This window comes from Bubalus bubalis, chromosome 21, assembly GCF_019923935.1.
Source record: "Bubalus bubalis isolate 160015118507 breed Murrah chromosome 21, NDDB_SH_1, whole genome shotgun sequence".
Lineage (NCBI taxonomy): Eukaryota > Metazoa > Chordata > Mammalia > Artiodactyla > Bovidae > Bubalus > Bubalus bubalis.
Genome location: NC_059177.1, coordinates 40142254 through 40169238, shown reverse-complemented (window position 1 = coordinate 40169238; position 26985 = coordinate 40142254). Strand labels below are relative to the sequence as shown.

Genomic DNA, 26985 nt, shown 5'->3' with positions numbered 1-26985 from the left:
GAGAAAGGCAGTGAAAGTCAGAAGAGAGGGACATTTAGCAGGCCATGTTTACTTTCCTACATATGTACCAGGAAATGTGTGTAAGAACTTTCAGAGTGGTACCATTCATACCAGAAAAAAAGACAGGAAAAGAAAAACAAGCAGATCAAATGGGGTAAAGAATCCGCCTGCCAATGCAGGAGATGCAGGTTCGATTCCTGGGTTGGGAAGATCTCCTGGAGAAGGAAATCCACTGGAGTGGCAACTCACTCCAGTATTAATGCCTGGAGAAATCCCATGGACAGAGGAGCCAGGCAAGCTACAGTGCATGGGATCACAAAAGAGTCAGATATGACTTAGTGACTAAACAGCAACATATATAAAAACTTTAATTAAAATAAAAAAGCAAGGAATGATAGAAGGTTAGGTTATGTCATAGAAGGAGGAAGAGATAGGATTAAAAAAAGGCACACATTTGGATATAAATTATTGATATATTTGTTCTTAGGTTTATGACTATGCGTTAAGTATGAAATCAATCAATCCATCAGAATAAGGTTAATTCATGAACCGAGGATCACAGTGCAAAATGAACCTAGGACTATAATTAATCTATCTCTGTGACCAGAGATCCAAATTGCTTTTAAAACCAAAAAGATCACAAGGTAGTCATTCTTACCACCTTTTCTTCTCAGGCACATATTCTCCACTTAGCATTTTCAGCCATGACACACTAGGTGCCAGTTGTGTTTGTACAGCAGCTACAATAAACACGACTTTTTATTAAATGCAAATGTCACCACAAAGCAGAATCAACTATTGACTCTGTACAACCTCTCATCAACAGAACCATCAATATGCCAAGCAAGGCACAGGATTTATTATCTATCCATATCTTTCAGAAAGCTTCCTGAAACACAACTCATTTTCATAATTGGTAACCAAATAAAACCCCAGGCATCCAGAAGAACACAAGACTTTTCAGGTAACTGAAAATTAAAGAGCGATGTCTAATTAAGTCCATAGTGATACACACACATGGGCATTTCATCTCTTGTTCCTTGATGAAGGCAATCCTTGCTACCTTCTCCATTTTACAAATACGGCATCACCTCTGACATAAAGGCCAGGATACTTCACACAGTCTTCATTTGCTCACTCCTTTTACCTTTTCCATATCATTAATCACTTTAGAAATGTCTTTATCTTCAATGATATTTTATTTTGAGGACATTTTATAAAATAGCAATAACAGGTCGAAGTTCAATATAGCAATAACATACATAAGAATTAAAAGAATGAGTGCTTTTTAGCAAATATGAACAGAGTCAAATGATCCCTATTTTTAAAAGGCTCTATAAGCTGTGTCAGGGGTGGGGTTGGAGGATGAGGGAATCTCACTGTCAGATACCATGAAACAACATAAAATTAAACTCGAGCAATCTACTAGATGACCTAACAATTGTGATGGTTGAATGGCTAAAAAAATGTAAACTAGGAAACGTCTGTTGATATTGGACACCAATTCAACATTGTTGCTAATTTTTTAGACCCAAGTGTGACTGCCCAACACGAACTATTACCCCTTAAGGGGGAAAAAAACAAATTCAGATTTCACCAATCCTGGATAGAGTTCCTAAATCTTCAGCTTTTTTCAAGTGCCTCATGTGATTCCATCTGGTTGGAGAACCAAGCTTTGAGAAATGAGTCGTGATCCACCATCAGGCAGGAATCGCACACATGGGATTCATCTACTCAAGGTAAAAAAAATGAGCGATATCTATTCCTTTGTAAAGACAGGACTTATGAGGCACAAGGAAATTAGGAAGCCCATTTTTTTCAGTAATCACTGTTACATGACAGTCCTTGTAGCATGTTAAGATGGCTATTATTGATGACTCTTATTACCTTCTCCTATGCAGTAAAACATAGGAATGTACAGTGGAGGAGATAAAAATATTCAAAAACAAAAAATGAAAAGAAAAATAATAGTAGTCATGTCCACTTATTATTTATGTAGATTGACTACCATAAGGAATGGTGAAATGCCTTTTTCAAAGAAACACTGTGGCTTTAAATTGGGTTAACTCAATGATTGCAGCCATGAAACAAGTGACTATAGAGATGTAAAGGACAGGACACTTTCCTACATTTCTCTTTTGCCTTTTATTTTCCCTACGGTCTTAAATGCTTTTTCTCCTTGGAATGGATGAAGTTATAAAGTTTGCCTTACATAAAAGCTTTGCCTGAAAGATTGGTAATCATGCACTTTGCTACTGAATTGTCCAGTCTATTCAATCTAAAAAAGGCTCTTCTCTTTTGTTCAGGCAGGATTATCTCCTTTGCAGAGTATAACAGAAATATCTGGATATAAAATTGAAAAATTGTTCATAAACATTATGGAAGGCTTTTTGAGCTATTTACTATTAGAGGTCTGATTTACCAAAGAGTAAGATGCCTTTTTCTGGGTTGGGGATTTTTTTTTTTAACTTTTTTCTTTTAACTAAATCACCCATAGTTTAAAAAAAATGATACACATTTCACAGCACTTTCACCCATGATTACAGGCAGAAAGAAACAAATTGCTATTTTCAAAAGATATTTCTAATATCTTCTACTACATTTGGAGAAAAAAAAAAATATATATATATATATATATCAGCAGCACTATCTTCTGTAGGTAACTTACTTTGCAATTTCTGTATTTAAGTCTTTATGCTGAACCAGCCAGTGAAATACATTATTCCACTGGTAGAAGTTCTCTAGCAGAAACAAAACTAGAAATAGCACGTATTACTGAGAAGTCAGACACATTAATGCTAATCCAAAAAAAAGAAACAAAAAACAAACCAAGACTCTCAAGCTAGAGGTTAATAACACAACTCAATCAAAACCAGTGACATTTTTTATCAAACATTTGTGAAATTGCAGTTTTGAACTCTGACCTGCTACAAATTAAATTAAAAGGTGCTGTTCTAATTCCATCTCCTGGTACAATGCAGCACTGATACAGAAAACAGGGAGCCTACACTGAACACACCCGGTTTACAATGGAAAAAGGAGGGTGATGCTTCCATTCTCCATAAGGAAGTTTTTAACACATGGTTCCTGAGTGGATTTGTCAATTAAAGGGTTACAGTAGCTGTCAATGCTGGTTTAACATTTCAATAAAGCAAATCATCAATTTAAACTCACCCGCACCAGTCTTCCTGTTAATTGACTAAATGATTATCCCTCTCCTGGTCAAGGGTCCACCTGACACACTTGAAGAAATTCTTCTTTGTTGTGAACCATCTGCAGGCTGTGCCAGACCTCAACTTGGCAAAACTACTTTGGTTTTTCAGGTTCACTGGAAAGGTGTCTGTCTTTGTTCTCAGAGGGGCTCCTGAATGAAAGCCAAGTTCTACTCTCACTTTCTGAGCGCCTTCTCTCAAAGAGTTTTTTTCCTTGCTTTCCACCAGAAAAGAACAAGTCCTATAGAACATTCATTAGACCTGTGTTTAAAGGGATTTAGCAAGGGGTGACAGGCTGGACATGCATCGTGGTGTGTCATAGTCAACGTGGAGTATAAATGGTCTGGCAGTAAATTTTGGGGTGTCCAAAATACAAGCCAGAAGCCTTTTGAGATCAAATCCAGCTAGCCCTAAATAATAAAAGTATATTCATGACCAAAGCACTTGCAGGGAAAAATAAATATGTTTCCATGGAAAACTATGCATTATCTAGATTATAAAGGAGACCTCCTCCCAGCTATCAGAGTCTTATTCACTGAGAGTTATTTTACAACTCTGTAAATTATAGATAACTGAAAGCAATGCAAGGTAATTCTTGTCTCTGATTCTTGTACTGTAAATTCTGCCCTGCCCATTGGATGTTCAGGTTACTCCACTCCCATTACTAGAAACCACTTTGCCTACATTTGTAAATTCACTTCAGTATTTCTGATCTGCAAAAGTGTCCTGGCTTCTTTTGGGACTGGTTATAACATTGACTAGCTTTCTCACTCTCAATCAAATACAATTTTTAATAAACATTCATTTTATATTAGTATGAGAGTCATGATCTCACATTTTTTTTTTAGAATTACCCTTTAATTCATGTGTTGATCTTAGAATAGAGATATCCAATTTAGAATATTAAGTTTTATCACTATGTTATGTCCCTTCTTCTGGTAGCCTCTGCACATGCCATTCCTGTGCCTGGATTGTTCTTTCCTCATCCCCAGTCTAGCCTCTGTATCTACTTAATTCCTCATTTTCCATCAGATTTTGGCTCACTCGTTATTCCCACAAACAAGCTTTCCTTGACCATCCCTCCTCTCCAAACAGGTTAAACTGCCACCCATCCCACCCCCGCCCCATTACATGCTCTTCTGGCACCATGTACCTCTTCTTGGTAGAACTGACCTTTATTTATCTGAGTTTTCTAATATTTGTTTTCCCCACTAGAATAAATATTCCCTGATGGCAGAGAGGTAGCACTAGTGGTAAAGAACCCATTTGTCAATACAGGAGACACAAGTTCGATCTCTGGGTCAGGAAGATCCCCTGGAGGATGAAATAGCAACCTACTCCAGTATTCTTGCCTGGAGAATCCCATGGATAGAGGAGCCTGGTGGGCTACAGTTCAGAGTCACAAAGAGTAGAATCAACTGAGCAACTAAACATACACTCACATACACAGATGGCAGAGACTGTATCTGGTTTTACATACCACTGTGCCCCCCAGGGTCACTCAGGTGCCTGGCACATATGGGGCTCAAATATAGGCAGAAAATGTATGCAAAAAATTTCTGTATGCATCAGTGAGGCAATATATCCAGGGATTAGTGAATGGAATGGGCTATGAAGACTTCTGTTACAATTCAGAAGAACAGATCTGGACCAAAGCCAACCAAAGAGAAGTAAAAAGGAGATACTATACTGTGATGTTAGTGCCAGTGATTTGGAAAACCATGGAGACAACTCATTAGGATAGCCCAGTGGTACTCCTTTGGAGTTTAGAAAGGACCTACGTGAAATGAGAACCTCTCTGATATTCCTCTCCTCTCCTCCAAAGAGTTCTAAAATCCAAGAAAACCTGAGAATTCCTGGGTATTTTGAAACAGAATAAAGGCAAAGAATAAAAAGGGACCAGCTTGAGTCTGTGATGGAACAGAAAGCAGCAGCAGGGTAGAGAAGAACGGTTCTTAAAACATGGTCCTTACACTACCAATATCACTTGGAAATTCCCAGGCCTCACCTCAGGCCTACTAAAATCTGCAGTCTTGGAGGAAGAGGTAACTATCACCCATAGCTAAGCCCTACAGGTAAAAGTTAGAGAACCACTATCAAAGTTAAGAGAACCACTGGCACAGAATAAACATAAGCCCCAGAGTCACCCACTCGCCTCTCATTATAGCTATGAGACCCTGGGCAAGTGGCTTAAAGTCTCTAAGCCTGAGTTTATTCAGCAGGAAGTGTTAGTTGCTCAGTCGAATCCAACTCTTCCCAACCCCATGGACCGTAGGCTGCCAGGCTCCTCTGCCCATGCAATTCTCCAGGCAAGAATACTGGAGTGGGTTGCCATGCTCTTCTCCAGGGTATCTTACTGATCCAGGGATCAAACCTGGGTGTCCTGTATTGCAGGCAGATTCTTTACCGTTTGAGCTACCAGGGAAGCCCACTCAGCAGGATAATAATAGCAAAATGAATCTCATAGGATTGTCATGACAATATTTAAGTAATATTTATAAACCGCATACCAATGTGACTGACAAAATATGGATACTAATTAAATGATAGCTGCTATTGTATATTCCCATTAATGTCATCATTATGATTCTTAAGGCCTAGAAACTCAGAGAAGGAAAAAGCTGTGTAGTCCTTTGACCTGGTACAATCAACAGGGCTTGCACTGGGATCTTAGAAATGGGCCAGAAAGGATTCAAAACTGGGTACTATATCTGTCTTCTAGTTGATACCATCATTTTTTGGGTCAGCGATTCATGACAAAATATACAACTTAAATGGGTACAGTGCTTATGAGGTTACACAGCCGCTGGCACACACACACTATTTGATCTTCATAGAAAATCTGAAAGCTGTTATTTCATTCAAACAAGTTAGTGGACTTACCCAAGGTCACATTGTAGTACTCCAAGTCATCTGCATACCTAGAACTTCAAACCAGATATTCTGACTTGAAATTCAGTGCTTTTTTCCCTCTACTCCTCACAGCCTACCCTTCTGTCTGTGTTCATATCACTTTCCCAAGGAACACACTCACTAGACACACTGTAGAAAAAAATGAGACTGACATGCTTTAGAGAGCTTCCTGGACCCTGGCATATGGTTCTTCTGATTGTCTTCACTTATAAGCTTCACACTAAAAGTTCAGTTCAGTCGCTCAGTCGTGTCTGACTCTTTGAGACCCCATGAACCGCAGCACACAAGGCCTCCCTGTCCATCACCAACTCCCGGAGTCCACCCAAACCCATGTCCACTGTGTCAGTGATGCCATCCAGTCATCTTATCCTCTGTCGTCCCCTACTCCTCCTGCCCTCAGTCTTTCCCAGCATCAGGGTCTTTTCAAATGAGTCAGCTCTCAGCATCAAGTGGCCAAAGTACTGGAGTTTTAGCTTCAACATCAGTCCCTAAAATGAACACCCAGGGCTGATCTCCTTCAGAATGGACTGGTTGGATCTCCTTGCAGTCCAAGGGACTCTCAAGAGTCTTCTCCAAAACCACAGTTCAAAAGCATCCATTCTTTGGTGCTCAGCTTTCTTCACAGTCCGACTCTCACATCCATACATGACTACTGGAAAAACCATAGCCTTGACTAGATGGACCTTTGTTGGCAAAGTGATGTCTCTGCTTTTCAATATGCTGTCTAGGTTGGTCATAACTTTCCTTCTAAGGAGCAAGCATCTTTTAATTTAATGGCTGCAATCACCATCTGCAGTGATTTTGGAGCCCAGAAAAATAAAGTCAGCCACTGTTTCCACTGTTTCCCCATCTATTTGCCATGAAGTGATGGGACCAGATGCCATGATCTTAGTTTTCTGAATGTTGAGCTTTAAGCCAACTTTTTCACTCTCCTCTTTCATTTTCATCAAGAGGGTCTTCAGTTCTTCTTCACTTTCTGCCATAAGGGTGGTGTCATCTGCATATCTGAGGTTACTGATATTTCTCCCAGCAATCCTGATTCTAGCTTGTGCTTCCTCCAGCCAAGTGTTTCTCATGATGTACTCTGCATAGAAGTTAAATAAACAGGGTGACAATATACAGCCTTGATGTACTCCTTTTCCTATTTAGAACCAGTCTGTTGTTCCATGTCCAGTTCTAACTGTTGCTTCCTGACCTGCATATAGGTTTCTCTAGATGCAGGTCAGGTGGTCTGTATTCCCATCGCTTTCAGGATTTTCCACAGTTTATTGTAATCCACACAGTCAAAGGCTTTGGCATAGTCAATAAAGCAGAAAGAGATGTTTTTCTGGAACTCTCTTGCTTTTTCCATGATCCAACAGATGTTGGCAATTTGATCTCTGGTTCCTCTGCCTTTTCTAAAACCAGCTCAAACATCTGGAAGTTCACAGTTCGCATATTCCTGAAGACTTGCTTGGAGAATTTTGAGCATTACTTTACTAGCAGGTGAGATGAGTGTAATTGTGTGGTAGTTTGAGCATTCTTTGTTGTTACCTTTGGGATTGGGATGAAAACTGACCTTTTCCAGTCCTGTGGCCACTGCTGAGTTTTCCAAATGTGCTGGCATATTGAGTGCATCACATTCACAGCATCATCTTTCAGGATTTGAAAGAGCTCAACTGGAATTCCATCACTTCCACTAGCTTTGTTCGTAGTGATGCTTCTTAAGGCCCATCTGACTTCACATTCCAGGATGTCCGGCTCTAGGTGAATGTGAGTGATCACACCTTTGTGATTATCTGGGTCATGAAGATCTTTTTTGTATAGTTCTGTGTATTCTTGCCACCTCTCTTAATATCTTCTGCTTCTGTTAGGTCCATACCATTTCTGTCCTTTATTGAGCCCATCTTTGCATGAAATGTTCCTTTGGTATCTCTAATTTTCTTGAAGAGATCTCTAGTCTTTCCCATTCTCTTGTTTTCCTCTATTTCTTCGCATTGATCTCTGAGGAAGGCTTTCTTATCTCTCCTTGCTATTCTTTGGAACTCTGCATTCAAATGGGTATATCTTTCCTTTTCTCCTTTGCTTTTCACTTCTCTTCTTTTCACAGCTATCTGTAAGGCCTCCTCGGACAGCCATTTGGTTTTTTGCATTTCTTTTTCTTGGATATGGTCTTGCTCCCTGTCTCCTGTACAATGTCATGAACCTCTGTCCGGCGCATGAGCACGGCGGCTGCGACAGCACAAGAGCGGAGCCGAGAGGAGCTACCCCACGTCCACAGTAAGGAGCAGTGGCTGCACTTTGCTGGAGAGGCAGTGAAGAGATACCCGACGTCCAAGGTAAGAGAAACCCAAGTAAGATGGTAGGCACTGAAAGAGGGCGTCAGAGGGCAGACACACTGAAACCACAATCACAGACAACTACCCAATCTGATCACACTGACCACAGCCTTGTCTATCTCAATGAAACTAAGCCATGCCCTGTGGGGCCACCCAAGACAGACGGGTCATGGCAGAGAGGTCTGACAGAATGTGGTCCACTAGAGAAGGGAATGGCAAACCACTTCTGTGTTCTTGTCTCAAGAACCCCATGAACAGTATGAAAAGGCAAAAAGATAGGACACTGAAAAATGAATTCCCCAGGTCAGTAGGTGCCCAACATGCTACTGGAGATCAGTGGAGAAATAACTCCAGAAAGAATGAAGGGATGGAGCCAAAGCAAAAACAACACCCAGTTGTGGATGGGACTGGTGATAGAAGCAAGATTCAATGCTGTAAAGAAAGAGCAATATTGCATAGGAACCTGGAATGTTAGGTTCATGAATCAAGGCAAATTGGAAGTGGCCAAACAGGAGACGGCAAGAGTGAACATCGACATTCTAGGAATCAGCTAACTAAGATAGACTGGAATGGGTGAATTTAACTCAGATGACCATTATATCTACTACTGAGGGCAGGAATCCCTTAGAAGAAATGGAGTGGCCATCATAGTCAACAACAGAGTCTGAAATGCAGCACTTGGATGCAATCTCAAAACCGACAAAATGATCTTTGTTCGTTTCCAAGGCAAACCGTTCAATATCATGGTAATCCAAGCCTATGCCCCAACCAGTAATGCTGAAGAAGCTGAATTTGAATGGTTCTACGAAGACCTACAAGACCTTCTAGAACTAACACCCAAAAAAGATGTCCTTTTCATTATAGGGACTGGAATGCAAAAGTAGGAAGTCAAGAAATACCTGGAGTAACAGACAAATTTGGTCTTGGAGTGCAGAATGAAGCAGGGCAAAGGCTAACAAAGTTCTGGCAAGAGAACGCACTGGTCATAGCAAACACCCTCTTCCAACAACACAAGAGAAGAGTCTACACATGGACATCACCAGATGGTCAACACTGAAATCAGATTGATTATTCTTTGCAGCCAAAGATGGAGAAGCTCTATACAGTCAGCAAAAATAAGACTGGTAGTGGACTGTGGCTCAGATCATGAACTCCTTATTGCCAAATTCAGACTTATATTGAAGAAAGTGGGGAAAACCACTAGACTATTCACATTGAAAGGAGCAGTCCATATTTTTAAACTCCTTAGTAGCAATCATTGGTCCCCTCTGCTATATGTTTTATTTTTAATACAGACACTTACTTCATGCTGTACTCAAATTGATTTGACACCAGCCTTTTAAAAGCTGAATTTGCCAAAGATACACTGTATTACAGAAAGCTATGGAGCATCTTCTCTGCTCCTAAAATATGGTCATTTTAAAAACTGTGATCTATTCATTCTGACAATGATTATTCATAAAGCACCTCCACCTTGCCTGGCACTGTATGAGAAGACACTGGACACACAACAATGAATTTTCAAGCAGATGTGCTGCTCACCATCCTGAGAGAGTACAGGAATCAGACAGTAAGCCAACAAGCAAAGTATAAGAGCCTCAGATTGTGGTAGGTGCCCAGTGTGAAGCAACAACAGCCAAATGATAAAGAAGTGGCCACCTACATGTCTGGAGAAAGCCAAGAAAGCAACTCTGGATATCGTGGTCAGAAAAACCCCGTTACAAGAAAAAAAAGAGAAATACTATGGCTTCCCTGGTGGTCCAGTGGCTAAGACTCTGCATTCCCAATGCAGGGGGCCCAGTTTCCATCCCAGGTCAGGGAATTAGATCCCACATGCCACAACTAAAGATTCTGCATGCCGCAACTAAGGCCCAATGCAACCAAATAAATAAATTAAAAAATTTTAAAGGATATTAAAGTATATCTTGACACAGAAAGCCTATGGTGGAAATCCATGGAATATGACCTGAGAGGACGGATGAGTTAGGAGTGGTTTGTCTGGTTAACATGAGGATTCAATCCAGAGGCTTTCTTGAACAGACTCTCCTAGTATGAGTATAATTTATATCCCTAACTTTATCAAATATACTTTATACTTATTTAATATAAATATAAAAGTTGGATGTTTGTGAATATTCAATTCATAATATAATGAAACAGCTATTGCCCCCAAACCTGCTTGTATACACACTAAAAGAAATAAGGTACCATGAGGTAGACCTGAACAGAGGGGAGAAATAAACAGTTATTTGGTGCTTTTTGTGTGAAACTTCATGTTTTGACATAATTTATTTAGTCCATAAAAAGTTCTGAGTTTAGGTACCATCACATTTTAAAAGGAAGAAATCTGACTTCAGTGAGGTAAGCTTATTTGCCCAAGCTCTCTCAACAAATAAATGACAGAACAGAAAAACTGATAAAATATAAGGTAAACATAAAGATCTGACAGACATCCAGCAACTGTGTCGTGTCCATTCTGCAAAGCCAGGCTCAGCCAACTAGGGCTCAAGGACCAAATTTGGGCTGAAACAAACGGAGATTGGTATTTATATTTTTAAATGATTGAAAAGAAAATTTGAAAGAAGAATAATATAGGTACTTCTCTAGTGCCCTATGGGTGTAGTTCGATCGCTAGTCAGAGAGGTAAGACACAAGATGCTTCACAGCCAAAATAGCAAAACAGAAGCAATGTTATAACAAATTTAACAAAGACTTGAAAAATGGCCCAGATCAAAAAAAAAAAAAAAAACTTAACAAAAATAATATATCATGACATGTGAAAGTTGCATAAAATTAAAATTAAGTGCCCATAAATTAAATTTCACTGGAACACAGTCACACTACCTCTTGTCTTAATTGCTTTCATTCTACAAGTAAAGTTGTGCAATTGAAAGGACATGTTGAGTCCCAAAGCCTAAAATATTAACTGTCTGGCCCTTTATTGAAACAGTTTGCAAACCCCTGAGATAGAAAAGAATCCACAGAAATAAAAGTAACAAACACACTTGGAAATGTTAATTCAAGTATGACTATAAAAACATATGCAAATAATGACTATAAAACATCTCTAAAGGAATTTAACCTAATGGCAGTTGTCTGAGGCACCATACACTCTCCCAGCTTCACTGGGAGGTTCATTTTTCCAGCCTCAAGTAGGCAGTGGTAAGTCAATCTCATCACAGGGATTTATCACATCTCAACTTGAGCAGCTGCCTTCCAACTCACATTCACAGAAAGGAAGCAACACAACGTGTCCACTCCATATTCATTTGCACAACTTGGTTCTTAAACAATAGGAGTTTAGTTCCAGCCATGGTTTCAAACCGTTTCTGTTCATTTCCAACTATATTGTCTTCTCTAAATATTTTCTGGTTCAAGTATTTTCTGGTTCAGATGCTATTTATGAAAATGAATTCTTGTAAATAGCCCAATCTGGATAGATAATCAATTCACACCATCAAGTTCAATTTTTACAGTACAGGGGAAAATATTACTTTTCCTTTCCAGTCTTCAGGCTACAAGGTTGAAGGCTAGAGGCCACATGCTATATAAAACACCTCCAGTTTTTCAAATGTCTTGTGACAATACCTAATACTGATCTCCATGCTTCTTTGTCACTTACTTGTGTACTGTCATCCTCAAATATTGGGTCATTTTAGACTTTTCAAAGATTTAAGTCACAAGGTAATACTTAGGGCATACACCTTAAGTTGAAGATGGCCTTCATCTTGTAAGATTAAAAAAAAAAAAAAATGTTGCACTTCAGTAGAAAACTAGGCATCATCTGTAGCATACCCTTCCCAGCTGTCTGATTCTAGCCCTGTTCATGACCTCTGAACTACACTGCACCACTTTGTAAGTTGTAAGTGACTGATAGATAGATAAATTTTGTTCTGACAGTTAAGTGTTTTAATTTAATTTTGTTCTGACAGTTAAGAAGGATCCACAGGTAAATAACTTCTTCAAAGAAAAATGTAAAATAAGTCAAAAGCTGTTTCAAGCTTTGTGGAAAACCAGTTTTATCTTGATCTGCGACTCACCTCAATATTGGTTTACTCTATAAACATTTGTTCTATTATAATTTTTCCTTTAATCCAGTTATAACACCTGCCCAGTTTCCTCATACCGTATAAGCAAAATAAAATCTTTAGCACATCCTCACTTTTATACCTACATGAGAATATGTTTACCTTTTTCTGAAAATTATTTTTTAACAACCTAAAAGGTTGGTACAAACTCAGATTCATTTCAAATGCTATTTTTAAAAACTTCAAATTTTGAGTGATATTCACCTTGAAGGTGAATTTAGTTGTAATATTAAATTAGTTAAAACCACACAGAAAAGTGAAATGTAATGAGGAATGTCTTTTTTGTCCCTTTCTAATGCTTTTGATGGAGAAGGATATGGCAACCCACTCCAGTAATCTTGCCTCAGAAATCCCATGGACAGAGGAGCCTGGCAGGCTATGTAGTCCATGGGGTGGCAAAAGAGTCGGACATGACTTAGTTTTTTATGGGCTTCCCAGGTGGCTCAGTGGTAAAGAATCTGCCTGTCAATGCATAAGACGTGGGTTCAATCCCTGGGCAGGAAGATCCCCTGGAGAAGGATATGGCAATCCACTCCAGTAGTCTTGCCTGGGAAATCCCATGGACAGAGGAGCCTGGTGGGCTACAGTCCATGGGGTTGCAAAAGAGTTGGATACAACTTGGTGACTAAACAATAAAAAATATCAGCTTTTGAACTGATACAAAGTGAAAATTATGCAGAAGGGCAAGAAACAGGTGTTAAACAACAATTATTCTGACATTTCTTACAACAAGGGAGACTTTATGCAGGACTACTGCAGTACAGGAGAGAAACCAGGCTCAACTCCAAATACAGCAACGACATCTGGAGATTATAGCCAAGGAGCAAAGTGAGGAGCTCAGCATGTAGAAAACCAGCAGTAGGAAACATCAAGAGTAGGGAGATTCTTGCTAAACTGGCTTAACAGCATTCATGATTAGGATAGGCCAAAGACCTAGATATCAAAGGTGGGAGATGAGAATCATCGAATATCACTTAGCAGGATTCTTCCTAAAACTGGCTAGGTAGGTCAAAGACAGGATGGGGGCCATGACCAAGAAGGCAGCTGAGAGGATCCTCACTGAAGTCTAGTCAAGGAGAGAGTCTTCATCACAGGCAATTTTATAAGAGAACAATTTAACAATTTTTGTACTCAAGGAATTTACAGTGTAACAAAAGAGAGAAATAAATCACCTAACTTGGCCATACTACCTTGGCTTTAATTTGAAATTAATTTATTCCCAGAAGGATCCACAGGTAAATAACTTCTTCAAAGAAAAATGTAAAATAAGTCAAAAGCTGTTTCAAGCTCTGTAATCTTAAAGACTAAAATAATAATTCGATAGTATGCTAGCTGATAGACAGCATCACTGACTCATTGGACATAAATTTGAGTAAACTCCAGGAGATAGTGGAGGACAGAGGAGCCTGGCATGCTACAATCTGTGGGGTCACAAAGAGTTAGACATGACTTAGTGACTAAAGAACAACAATAAAAATGCCAACTTAAGTACATTATATGTCTAACCAAGGGTTTGATAAAATATACTGAAACAAAAACAAAGCATATGTTATTTATCCTACTTTTCATATAGGCCAAAAATAACACTGTTGGCCACCAAATTCACCATCCCTGCCTGAAGAACAGGGTGGTTGTGGATATTTGTGAAACACAAACAACACTGTATCTATGAAATCAAACAACACTACACACTTTATTTATACAGAATGGCAATAGAGTTCTACAAGTTTTGTTTCTCAAAGTGTGCTCTGCCCCTGCAACCTGGGAGACTGCTAGGAATGCTAAATCAGAATCTGCACTGTAACAAGATCCCCAGATAAGTTTTATGCACATTAAAGTTTGAGAAACACTGACCTGGAACTGTGGGATAACATATCTAGCCCTAAAATTGCTACTGTTAGCACATGCCATTAATTGTCCCTTTTTTATATAGGTGACATCTTTTGAGACAAAGGAAGAGTAAGAAAAAAATTTTTCAGGTAGCCTGCATTCTTAGCCTGAGGATGGAAGTTTCATGTTGATCACCTGGTCTTATAAAATCCAAGTCATGAGGAAAAGGGAGAAGTTGCAAACACAGGTAGATTATGCACTCTTAGAATTTTATTAGTGGAAGATTGAAAATATCTAAATTACACATACAGTGTATATACTCAGTAGAGTAATGGTTAAGTAAGTTTGGACACAACTATACAAGAGAACATAATGAAAGCATTAAAAAGAATAAGATTGTTCTTGTACCATTACACAATGATCTAAGACGTGCAATATGCTAAGGTAATCTTAGCTTTGAAAATCCAAAGGAAAACAGTGCAAGGGCAGCACAGCATATACAGTGAGTTATCCTTCATGTAAGGAAAATATCTAAGTGTGCACATACATAGAACATTTCTGGAAAAACGTAAGAGCACAGGGTCTGCCTCCTAAAAAGCTGAGGCATGAGAGACAGAAGTGGAGGTGGACTGACTTCCCATTGGGCATCTTACAACACTTTTTTTAAATTACGTGACTATATTACTCAATTAAAAAAATATATTTATTCTGAGCATTGACGAATTCCTTAAAGGAGACACAGTCCAATTCCTAAGGGAACACAGGAATCCTTTCCTCAGTTTCCCAGATAGGTGGTCATCTGTGTCCAAACACTTTCAGTGACAAAATCAAAGTATCTAGAATTCATTCTGACACTGAGCTAATGCCCTAGAATGCTGGCCCGCCACCCCACGTCCCTATCCCTAACCCCTCTCCACCCTGTGCTGATGATAGTTCTCTGTAATACAGAGTAAGGTTCTTCCTCTGTCAGCTCCTAACAACATGTGCATGAAGTTTTTGTAGTTTTCCTGAATAAGAGGTCACAAATAAGAGCTGGCAGGGCAGGCAGGCAATGCAAATGAGTAAATCAGGGCTAGGCAAGACAACACAGGCAGTGCACCCCTTCACATGGAGACAAGGACGTGATGGGAGTGAGCATCATGGCCAGGAGACTGGGAGAGGCAGCAACAGTTCTTCTCCAAGGAAAATAATGCCATGGAAGAAAGATGCCCAGTGTTGCCATATCTTCCCAGGACTTTAGAAACAAAAAATGTATTTTAAATACCTCAACTTTTAAATATTGACAACTAAACTAATTATTCACAACACTGTGCAAACCAAACAAAATATATGTGCACTTGTGGCCTGCGGGCCACCACTTTACCATGCATTCTGCCATCTCCCCTCCAGGTAGCACAAGAACTTCTCTTTTCATTATATTCTGGTTGGATTTTATGGAAAACAAAATAATCTCTTTTCAAAAAAATGTTGTCAGTTGTACTTTGATTTGGTTTGGCAATTTACTAGTCCAGCTAGATAGTTCAGTTGCCAGTAACTGCTTGCCTAAGGATTGAAAACAAACACTGTTTGTGTGTGTGTGTGTGTGTGTGTGTGGATTGTTCTAAAGACCTTTGATATTTATTATTGTCTTTGGTGTCAGGAACTGCAAGGTATTTTCCATGGACAGTATTTCACAGTTGAATATATGTGTACAGAGCCCATTATACTGCTGGGGTTTATTTGCAAAACATGATTTTCATTTCCCAACAAGCTTTCAGTGGAAGAACATTTCATAGAGGAAATACAAATTTCCCACCACTCTACCCAGTGAAAACCTAAAGAGACTATTAGGCTATAAAAAAGGAAATTGAGGGATAAATTTAACACTTAAAAGTGACTCTTGTAGCAGGAGGTTTGGGCACCCAGCCAGGTTAAGGAGAAGTAGCTTTACACACACATCATAATGGCAGCCACATCTCTGATATTCACTACTCCTTGTTGAAGCCCAGTAACCACGGAGTCTTCACAGCCAGTGTGTCCCTCCTAACTTGCCATCTACTTATTGTCACAGTGCCCTCGACTCTTAACTGTAAAACTGTTTCCTCTAAACGAACGGCAATGGAAAACAGGACCCTAGCGGTTGAATCCTGACCAGCACCATTTGAGGGGGACCCCACAACCCTTGCATAAAGTTGATGGAGGTTGAGGTGGGACCCACTACCAAAGGCTGGATGCAGATAAGTGGCTAAAGGAAACTGCATTTGCTAGAAAAGGTACCAATGTACACCTTTCCCCAAAGATCCATGGACTCAGGACTGCATTGTTTATACTTCCTACTCTCCTTTAAGTAACATAAAAACATATTAGGAAACTCTAGATCTCATGGTACATATGAAATATGCTTATACTGACTGTGACCTAACTCAAAAGTAAATACAACTAACAACTCTCTCAGAGTCTCAAAGCCAAGAATTACCATGATAAAACAATTAAATTGCAATTCTGAGGAAGGAGACATTTAATTATAGATATAATTTATGTAAGTAAATATAATCCCTTTAAATTTCTAAACAAATAGGCATGTCATTAAATATAAAGCATCAGGAAAGGATTTCAGAACCTGTACAATTGTGTACATTTGCAAATATGAGCTATAGAGAGTTTGCTCCCAGGGGGAAAAAAAACCTCAAGATTCTATCTTTACAGCCCAAGGTTGGTTAACTTCCAAATGAAAACACTTGATTTGGCATGTATTGTCTGTACAAAGTGGATTTTTCACATGATACAGTCACGCCAAATTTTGTGTTCTGTTAAGACACTGGTATATCTTTCAATCTTTTCTACTTGTTAATTTCAGGAGGTGATTTGCAAACATTTCTCAGAATATTTTGGTATTTTAAACATCTTGTAAATGTTATGTCTATATAAATTAAGTGAACAATTAGGATGTCACCATACAATTCTATGCACCTACTTACAAAGGGATGCCTGAGAGGGTCCCGTTATCCAAAGTGGCCTATGTATCAGTTTTTCTAAAGCATTAGAGGTGGGAGTCAGACAGCTCCCTCCAAGTCCTGATGGAAAGCAGTCTATGATCTTACAAAAACCACAAAAGCGCATCTTTCTGTGTTTCATTTCCTTATCTGTGAAATGTAACCTAGCAGACCCAGATCCTAGCAGGCTGCTGTGAAACCCACAAGAAAGAATGACAAAACAATAAAGAACATGACAAAGATAAGATTACCTACTGTTACTGTGGGAGGAAGGCGAAAGAAAAACAAACCACTAAGGCATATAGAAACCTTATAGTCTCTTACACAAAGCACATCTTAAAAATGCAAGCAAAATAATTAAATGCAGTTCAAGCAACTTAAACGTATATTCTCTCTTCAAAAAGTGTCACATGGGTAAAATACATTCCTAACCCAGCACAAACTCTCCTAAAACCTCTCTCTGCCCCTCTCTGGCACTCTCATATCTTCCATCTAGATAGTCGCTTGACCCTTCCCTCGAAGTCATTGAACAGTTCTAAAATTTTTTAATTATTAAATAACGAACACATAACAGGTACTATCAACTCAGTTTGATCTTACAACATAGGTAACTAATTAATCTACATTCCCAAACTAATGTGTTTGTGACATCCCTTGAAAAAGCAGTAGCCAAAGTCTCTCTTCATCTTTGTAAAAGCCAATTGGAGTTGACAAATACCAGTATCTCGCAGTGTTCAACAAAATGACTGGCAGGCAATAAATGTTTAGATAAGTGACAGAAGTACAGAATGAAAAAGATTGACTTTAGTTTTAGATTTCCTTAAATCTCGGGACATTCTTGACCAAGGACTCAAACTCCTACCTGAACAGCTATCTCCAGAGTCTGAGCCACTGAGATCCATGGTGATAAAAAGTGTAGTTGAACTCATCAAATAACAGATCAGCAACTCATGCCCCACTGATGATGGGTCATTGCTGCAATCATCTTATTCCAAAGATAGCATAAAGATTTACACAGATGTCAAGGCTACACGTTGCTCTGGGGCCAGGGAGCTTCCTGTGTGAGTCATACAAAGAAATCAACACCTCGGGAAACACAGCTTTCTGGAAAACATCAATACCTCTTCTTTTCATTAAAACATTTTTTAATGGCTCTTTCACTGCAAAGACTTATTTTTAGAGGCCATGAATCCTGAAATTATTCTTTTTAAGAACAACCTTGAAAGCTTTATCTTTTATAAAACGTTCTTTTTGTCCAGTTCACTTAAGAATCTGTAGTATGGGCTTCCCTGGTGGCTCAGTGGTAAAGACTCTGCCTTCCAGTGCAGAAGACATGGGTTTGATCCTTGATCTGGGAAGATCTCACATGCCATGAAGCAACAAAGCCCACGTAACACAACTACTGAAGCCTGCATGCCTAGAGCCCGTGCTTCACAAGAGAAGCCACCACATGAGAAGCCTGCACACCGCAACTAGAAAGTAGCCCCTGCTCGCCACAACTAGAGAAAGCCCACACAGCAACGAAGACCCAGGACAGCCAAAATAAAAAAATTTTTAAAACGACTCTGTAGTATCGACATTCTTGAAACTTGATTCCACAGCTTATTCCAACTAGATGTCTTCTTTAGCTTTCCAGATATCATCTAACCAGTAATATTCTCAGTGACCCAGCAGCATATTTGGAATAGTCGGAGAAAGACTGACATGATGCTGATGAAGCTTTATCTTCAGGGCTCCAACTGCATGGATGCCAGGAATGCTGGGAGTCAGTGGTCTAGGTGGCAGGAGATACGAAGAAGCATTTTTATGCAAGCATTTCTGGTAAAGAGATCATGACAGAAACGGAACCAAATCATCTAACTGAACCACTGAAACAAGTACCTTTGTGTCTAATTTTGTATTCCTAATTTGTTTTTCCTTGAATACATGTATATGTATGGCTGAGTCCCTTTGCTATCTACCTGAAACTATTACAACATTGTTAAATGGCTATACTCCAATACAAAATAAAATGGATTTTAAAAATAAATTCTTTTTTTATCTTTGTTTTCCAAATAATAATAGTTCTTCTTTTTCTTGAAGAAGATTCTACAAACTATACAAGCATCTGATCCCACAAAACCTGAATCTGCCCTATACAGAAGAGGGAATATAAAAGTACTTCTCTATTTAGTACTCTCCATTGCTCAATCTATAAAGAAAATCCTGATCTTCAAAACTGAAAAAATAAATAAATAAATAAAGGCAAGGGGATGGGGAAAGGTGATTTTAAATGTACATCTTTAAGACTGCTGACTTCACTATGTATTTTCCAATACCAAAATATAAAATAAACCTAAATCTGCAGATCTTGGTCCCTTTGACATTTCTCCCCAACAGCCTAAAACTTCCAGATTGATGGGTCATCTGGGTTCTGAAAAGGACTATGCATTATTACTGTTCCCCACAACATCAAGCCTAAGTGATTTCTTTTATGTTTAGACTCATGAACATAAAAAGTAAACATTTTTCACATGACTGATAGGTTTGCCTTTAACAAAAACAGCCCTGGACCCAAATTATTACAAAACAGATCAGCAGCCCCACTGGACTCTGAAGCAATGTATTTAGGTAGTCCAACACTACATTTTGTCAAAAAACTCTGACAACCTAATAACCAGATTGTCATCAGACAGACATTGAAAAATGATGCTGGTTTTGTTTCAGCATTAAAATTCTACTGCTTCCTGGAGCTTTTCTTTGCTTCAAAAAAAAAATTTTTTTTTTAATCTGTGAGGGTTGCTTCCCATTGATCTGGATGGTGTTTAAATGGTCCTGTTGTGCTTGAGGGATGGAGGAGGGAGTTTTGTTTTTATTTAAAGTTTAAGAAAGAACTGTATAGAGGACCACCGGCTTGATTTGAATTATTTAAATTCTATGTGTTATAAGGAATGGTACAAAAGGCAATGCTTGTAACAGTACTAACTAGTATCTATTAAGCATTTAGGTGCTGCTAGACACCGTGTTCATTCTCTGTCTTACCGGACTTCTTCCAACAACCATCAGTGAGAGGTGCAGGAGCTCATGGAGGCTACAGAAGCCAGACTTCACCCCAATCTGGGTCTTAGCCACGGCAGTGTACTGCTGAGAAGAAAGGGTTTCACTTGGTTTTTCTTTTAAACTTGGTTTTGATGAGAGTAGAGAGGGGTGCTAGGGTTGAGAGATGTTCTTTTCAAGAAAATTATTATATAATTGACTTCCCAAAAGAAGGTTATCCAGTGCACAGTCTGAGATGTAAACCAGTCCACACAACCCATAATATGACACTGAAAGAGAAAATGTTATAGATTCTTCACACAGATAAGCAATTAAAAAGAAATATTAAGATATAGCCCTAGGTTTCAAAATACTATAGCTTTCATTTAATTAGTCAATTATGAGAAGTTATCCACTAACCTGTACAAGAATAAACCTTAGGGAGAACATTTCTTAGATGACCTTTGGAACCTTAATACCCAAAAAAATCTTACAGTTTTATCTATTAGGATATAAATGTGTTATTCCATGTAAATTACTATCAAATTTGCACGTGCAAACTGTGTGACTAAACTAGTCAGTAATAATTAAATGACACCAATTTTTTTCACAATGTATGAAAATACCCCAGACAATTTAAATACCCAGTCAACCAATCCAGCATTATAATTCTATGGAGCTTTAAATTTTCCAAAGTATTTTTCCATCATATGGTTTCATGTGATACCCATGAGCCTATATTCTTTCCTAAGCATGAAAAAAAATTATTCCAAATTTATGAACATACATTGGAGAAGGAAATGGCAACCCACTCCACTGTTCTTGCCTGGAGAATCCCAGGGACGAGGGAGCCTGGTGGGCTGCCGTCTATGGGGTCGCACAGAGTCGGACACGACTGAAGCAACTTAGCAGCAGCATGAACATACATGTTAAGCAAAAGAAGCCATTACACAAAGAAGTCCATACTGTATGATTCCATTCCTATAAAATTCAAAACCATGGCAAAACCAAATTGTGATGTCAGTCAAGATAGTGTTGGCATGGTTGGAAGCAAGGAAGTAACTGGAAGATGGCATGTGAGGGTCATGTTCTACATCTTATTCTGAACGCTAGTTCCTTAAGTGTGATCACTGTGAAAATTCATGAAGATATATACTCTGGATTTGCAAGTATATAAATCCCGTGTGTTATATTTCTGTAAAAGGTTGACATGAAACAATCACACTCTCTTCCTTCAGCAGCTTGTCAGCCAGAAGAACAAACACACCAGGCAAGAAGGTGAGCAGTCTGAAAACACGTAGAAGTTTGACTTTGCTGACTACGGAGCTGCTGCCAGAATGCTAAAACCTCTTAGCATTCCTTTCCCATGCAGTGTCAAACAGTTCATACAGCAATCCCGTGTATTAATTCCTGTGACTGAAAGTGAGAAGAGGCCCATAGTCAATTACACCTATGTTTGCTAAGATTTAGGCCTTTAATGGCTCAGTGGGCAACTCATAGCAATGAAGTGAACTTTGAAGTAACAGCTCACTAACAATTGCGTTTAAATATAAACACTTTACATTTTTAGAAACACCAGGGCTGATTAGGTTTATTTTACTTTAAAGTCATAGATAAGAAGATAAACAGATTTTTCATTTTTTTCTCTGTCAAAAGTCAATTCATTAAATAGTAGGTTAAAACTCGCTTTGTTTTCTTTTTCCATAAATATGAAATACAAAGACAATGGGAATCCTACTTCCATTTCTCTTATCCAAATCAGATTTCAGTTTTTAGGGAACACGGTTCTGAGCTCTGTTTTGCATGTCTTCCAAGACTAAATATCAAGGCTATGCTTAAATAGCTATCTAGAGAAATCCAATGCTATTCCAAGAAGTTACAATTGATCTGGTCAGAAAAGTACCAAGCAATCTATTAGTTGATTCAGTTGCCCTGTTTTTACTTAAAGCATGGCTTCCAAGGTGGCTCAGCAGTAAAGAATCCTCCTGTCTATGCAGGAGATGCAGGTTCAATCCCTGGGTTTGGAAAAATCTCTAGGAGAAGGAAATGACAATCCACTCCAGTACTCTTGCCTGGGAAATTCTATGGACAGAAAGAGCCTGACAGGCTACAGTCCATGGGGTCGCAAAAAGTCAGACTGACTGAGCATGCACGCAGGGAGACCACAAGAACTACGGAACAGGGACCTTATCAATAATGTTAACAGCTGTATGCCCAGCAGAACTGCAGAACTGATACTGCATGATTCCATTCACCAGGCTTGATGCCAAGTGAAGGGTAATGAGTTACCATTTTAGGCTTAAGTTCCTTTAAGTTATCTGTGTAATATTTTTATAAGATATATGATTTTCAAGTAAGTTTATTTCCACAATTTTTCAGTAATTTGGATTATTTTCCCTTACTCAAACATCCCTTACTCAAAAATAAGTGAACAATACTAAGTTAAAGTAATATTCTTAGCTCTACCAAACACCTTTTGGTGACACAGCTGCCTAAATTATCTGAAAGTAATTAATTGTTCTTTGCCAACAGAAAGGATTTGGCCCCCAAACTTTATAAAACCCCAACCAAGTAATGACTAAGAATGTTGATAATAATAACTCTATCTACCTTTCCTTTTTTTTCTTTCTGTCTCTTGCTCATCAACTATCAGGAATCTTTAACAAATAAATAAACAAATACATACTGTGGAAATGTCAATGTTTATCTCTACAAAAAGAGTAAAGAATTACTTTGTGTAGTAATAACCTCTCCCCTAGATTAGGAAAAAATGTTAAAACAGACCTTCAGGAATGAGCAATCTTTCTGATGCTTCCAGGAAGACCCGATCAAATAAATATCTTGTGGGACTGGAAAATCCAGAATCACAGGGCTGAAAGGAGCCCACAATTTTACCTGACCAATCCTGTGCAGAACATCAGCAAGTTTCATTTAATTCCACTATTTTTTTCATTAAAAAAAAAAAAAAAACTGAAGTATAGTTGATTTATAATGCTCTACTAGCTTCAGGTATACAACAAAGTGATTCAGGATATATATATGCATATATATGTGTAAATATGTACACACACATATATATTCTTTTTCAAATTCTTTTCCATTATAAGTTATTACAAGATATTGAATATTGTTCCCTGTGCTATACAGTAGGCCCTTGTTTATCTATTTTATATATAGTAGTATGTATATGCTAATACAAAATTCATAATTTATCCCCCATTTCCTATTCTGTTTGGTAATCACAAATTTGTTTTCTATGTTTGTGAGTCTATGTTTTGTAAATAAGTTCATTTGTATCATTTTTTAAGATTCCACATATAAGTGATATCATATGATATTTGTCTTTCTCTAAGCTGCTTCACTTAGTATGATAATCTCTAGGTCCATCCATGTTGCTGTAAATGGCATTATTTCATTCTTTTTGATGGCCAAGTAATATTCTACTGTGTGTATATGTGTGTGTGTGTGTGACATATACCATGTCTTCTTATCCATTTATCTGTCGATGTACATTTAGGTTACCTACACACACACACACACACACACACACATTACTCAGCCATCAAAAAGAATTAAATAAATGCCATTTGCAGCAAGATGGATGAACCTAGAGATTATCATACTAAGTGAAGCAACTTAGCCATATTTTCGCTAATATAAATAGTGCTGCTTATGAATACGGGGATGCATGTATTTTTTTGAATTAGAGTTTTGGTCTTTTCTGGATATATGCCCAGGAGTGGAATTGTTGGATCATATGGTAACTCTATTTTTAGTATTCTAAGGAACCGCTATACTGTTCTCCATAGTGGCTGCACTAATTTACTTTTCCACCAACAGTGTAAGGGGTTCCCTTTTCTCCACACCATCTCCAGCATTTATTGTCTGTGGACTTTTTCATGATAATTCCACCATTTAAGGTTGCTCTTATTCCCGAGTTCCCCACTCTGAGCTCTGCCTTAAGACAGACCCACTCAAACACCAAAAACCCTACCAAGTAGTCTAATGCTAGCAAGCCCCTGAATCCCACCATATTGGGTCCATTACAAATTACAGTCATTTGTTCTCTATCATGGCTTAGTTGTTATTTCAGAGAAAAATCCCTGTTTGGGCAATTTTTCCTGTCATTCAGAAAAAAAGTTCAGGAATAAACTCAGGTACTACTTTGGATACATGAAATAAACATTCTATTTCTATTCTATAATTTTATGGTTAGATGGTTTCTACTATTCATTCTGCTGCTTTAGATACCATGTCTATTTTGTATACTCAAACCAGCATTGGTCCATGCACACATGAGCATTTAATGAAGAATCTTGTGACTACAAGCCTCATAGCTACACCAAAATGAATGCTACAGAGAAGGAATCACTTTCTCTGAAATGTAATCATTAAGAGAAAAGCCTGGAGTGACACAAGTGATCTGTAACACAGGTGAATTATAATCCTGTAGTATGAAGCACGGAGAAGGCAATGGCACCCCAGTCCAGCACACTTGCCTGGATAATCCCATGGACGGAGGAGCCTGGTAGGCTGCAGTCCATGGGGTCACTAAGAGTTGGACACAGCTGAGTGACTTCCCTTTCACTTTTCACTTTCATGCATTGGAGAAGGAAATGGCAACCCACTCCACTGCTCTTGCCTGGAGAATCCCAGGGACGGGGGAGCCTGGTGGGCTGCCGTCTGTGGGGTCGCACAGAGTCGGACACGACTGAAGTGACTTAGCAGCAGCATGAACCAAGTGGCCACCTAGAAGTGAGACTTCAGGGGTGTTCTCTCCACCCTGATCAATGCAGCTCTCTTCCAATGAGTTAAAGTCTGAAATGCAAATACAGCCAGGGAACCTGTTCTAAAACTTCAGTCATTCACATACTCCTTTTGTGATGCTTACATGACCTGTGAACCAATATTCTGTCATTAATACTATATTTTTCTTTTAATCCATTTGATTTTGCCAAGCTCATTTTTTTGAAAGACAGCTTCATATCGCCAGTGTAAACATCCAGCATCACTTGTGTTTAGTCAATATCACTTGCCATAAATGGAAGAAAATCTAAGAAAAAGTAATGCAACCAATCAAAAATGTGTCCACTCACATACTATGTAAAATCATCTCATGTATCACATGAAATACTGTAATAAATTGGTCTAAATTCGCACTAAAGAGTAAACGAGTGATATCAGTGTTGTCAACACCCCTCTATCTTGCTTCTGATTAACAGAAGACAGACCACCAAAAAGAGGTAGGAAGGGTGCTGAGAATTCGAAGGAGAATGGGTGAAGGTTGACTGCTTGGGGAAGAGTGGGGTGAATGCCACAAGCTATGAGAAGTAAAGGGACAAACAAGCAGGCTGTTTCCCACTCCATAAGTATTTATTTCTGGGGCTGTCCCTGAATGTGTCATAAAGGAAGTCTGCTGTAGTATTTGATATGAAGGTCCTTCCTCCACTTCTATGCACCATCTCTTTTAGACATACAAGTCTGAGCTCTCAAATCACCCATCACAAAGAAATCGCATGCTGTTAATAGGTTTCTTCATTGTGGCTGACAATGCAGAACAAATGCCCATCCCTGTGCTAAAACCAAATTTCTGGAATACTAACAGGGGTTCCCAATAGGAGAAGACACATTAGCTAGAGGTCACCCCAATAACTCCGAGAGCAAGCTCCTGAATTCTGCTGCTTCTTGCCACGTTCACCACAAAGGGCCGTATATTCTTACTCTGCCTGGATAGCCTCCTCTCCAATCAAATTCTCAATTCTCTGATTATTTTTCTGTTACTTTTAACACCTAACTCTCATTAAAGTAGATGTCAATCTACAGAAAAATAAAGGGCATGAATCTGAATGAATCAATCATAATGAGTGAATAAAAGAATGCATGACTATAGACCAGCTTTGCAGAAAAGAACACTGCCTAAGACCTGTCACCAAATTATCTCAGCTTTGTCCAAAGTTACCAGGAAAAGAGCATGAAATCCATCAGTATGCCTTTTCAGAGAAAAGACAAGTTCTCCTTCCCTTACCCTAACTGGACAAAGATATACTGCAGTTTCTCTCTTTTAAAGTCCTTTTGGGACTTTCCTGATGGTCCAGTGGTTAGGACTTCCGGTTTACACTGCAGGGGACACAGGCTTGATACCTTTTTGAGGAACTAAGATCCCTCCTGCTGCACAGTGTGGCCAAAAAGTAAAAAAAAAAAAAATATATATATATATATTTTTTTTTTTTTTTTTTTTTAATAAAGTGCCTCCTTTTCACAAGTTGTACAATTTTGGTCAAGCTACTTAACTTCTCTGATCTTCCATTCCTTCACCCATTAAATTCTGAAGAATAGTATCTGCCCCATGAATTGCAGTAAAGATTAAATAAGAGAATTCAAGAAAAGTGACCTCCACATTGCCTGGAGTATATTGTAAGCTTAAATATGCTGACTACATTTTCGGACTATATCACAATACCATGATAAATATCAATGTAAATATCAATATCAATGGTGTGATGATTCCATGTTGTTACAATGTAATACCCATATGCTTTCATTTACTGTCCTAGTATTAATATCTTCCCTGTTTGTCAGCATCAGTGTTTTTAATGTTTATATGGAGAATGAAACAGGGTAGCAGTCTTATTGGTAT

The 26985-nt window shown here is 38.6% G+C and overlaps 1 protein-coding gene across 8 annotated transcripts in view; it reads right to left on the bottom strand.

Moving 5' to 3' along the window:
• FHIT (fragile histidine triad diadenosine triphosphatase) overlaps window positions 1-26985 on the bottom strand; it is a 1535374-nt gene that overhangs the window by 1442539 nt on the left and 65850 nt on the right. The window contains exon 3 of one of the 8 annotated variants that reach the window (XM_044933646.1): window positions 20355-20456. The exons of 5 other annotated variants lie outside the window; for them this stretch is intronic. The gene's annotated coding sequence lies outside the window, so the exon portion shown is untranslated. Of the gene's footprint in view, window positions 1-20354; window positions 20457-26985 lie in introns of those variants that run through there. 2 more of the 8 variants (XM_044933645.1, XM_044933640.1) reach the window with 2 other exon arrangements.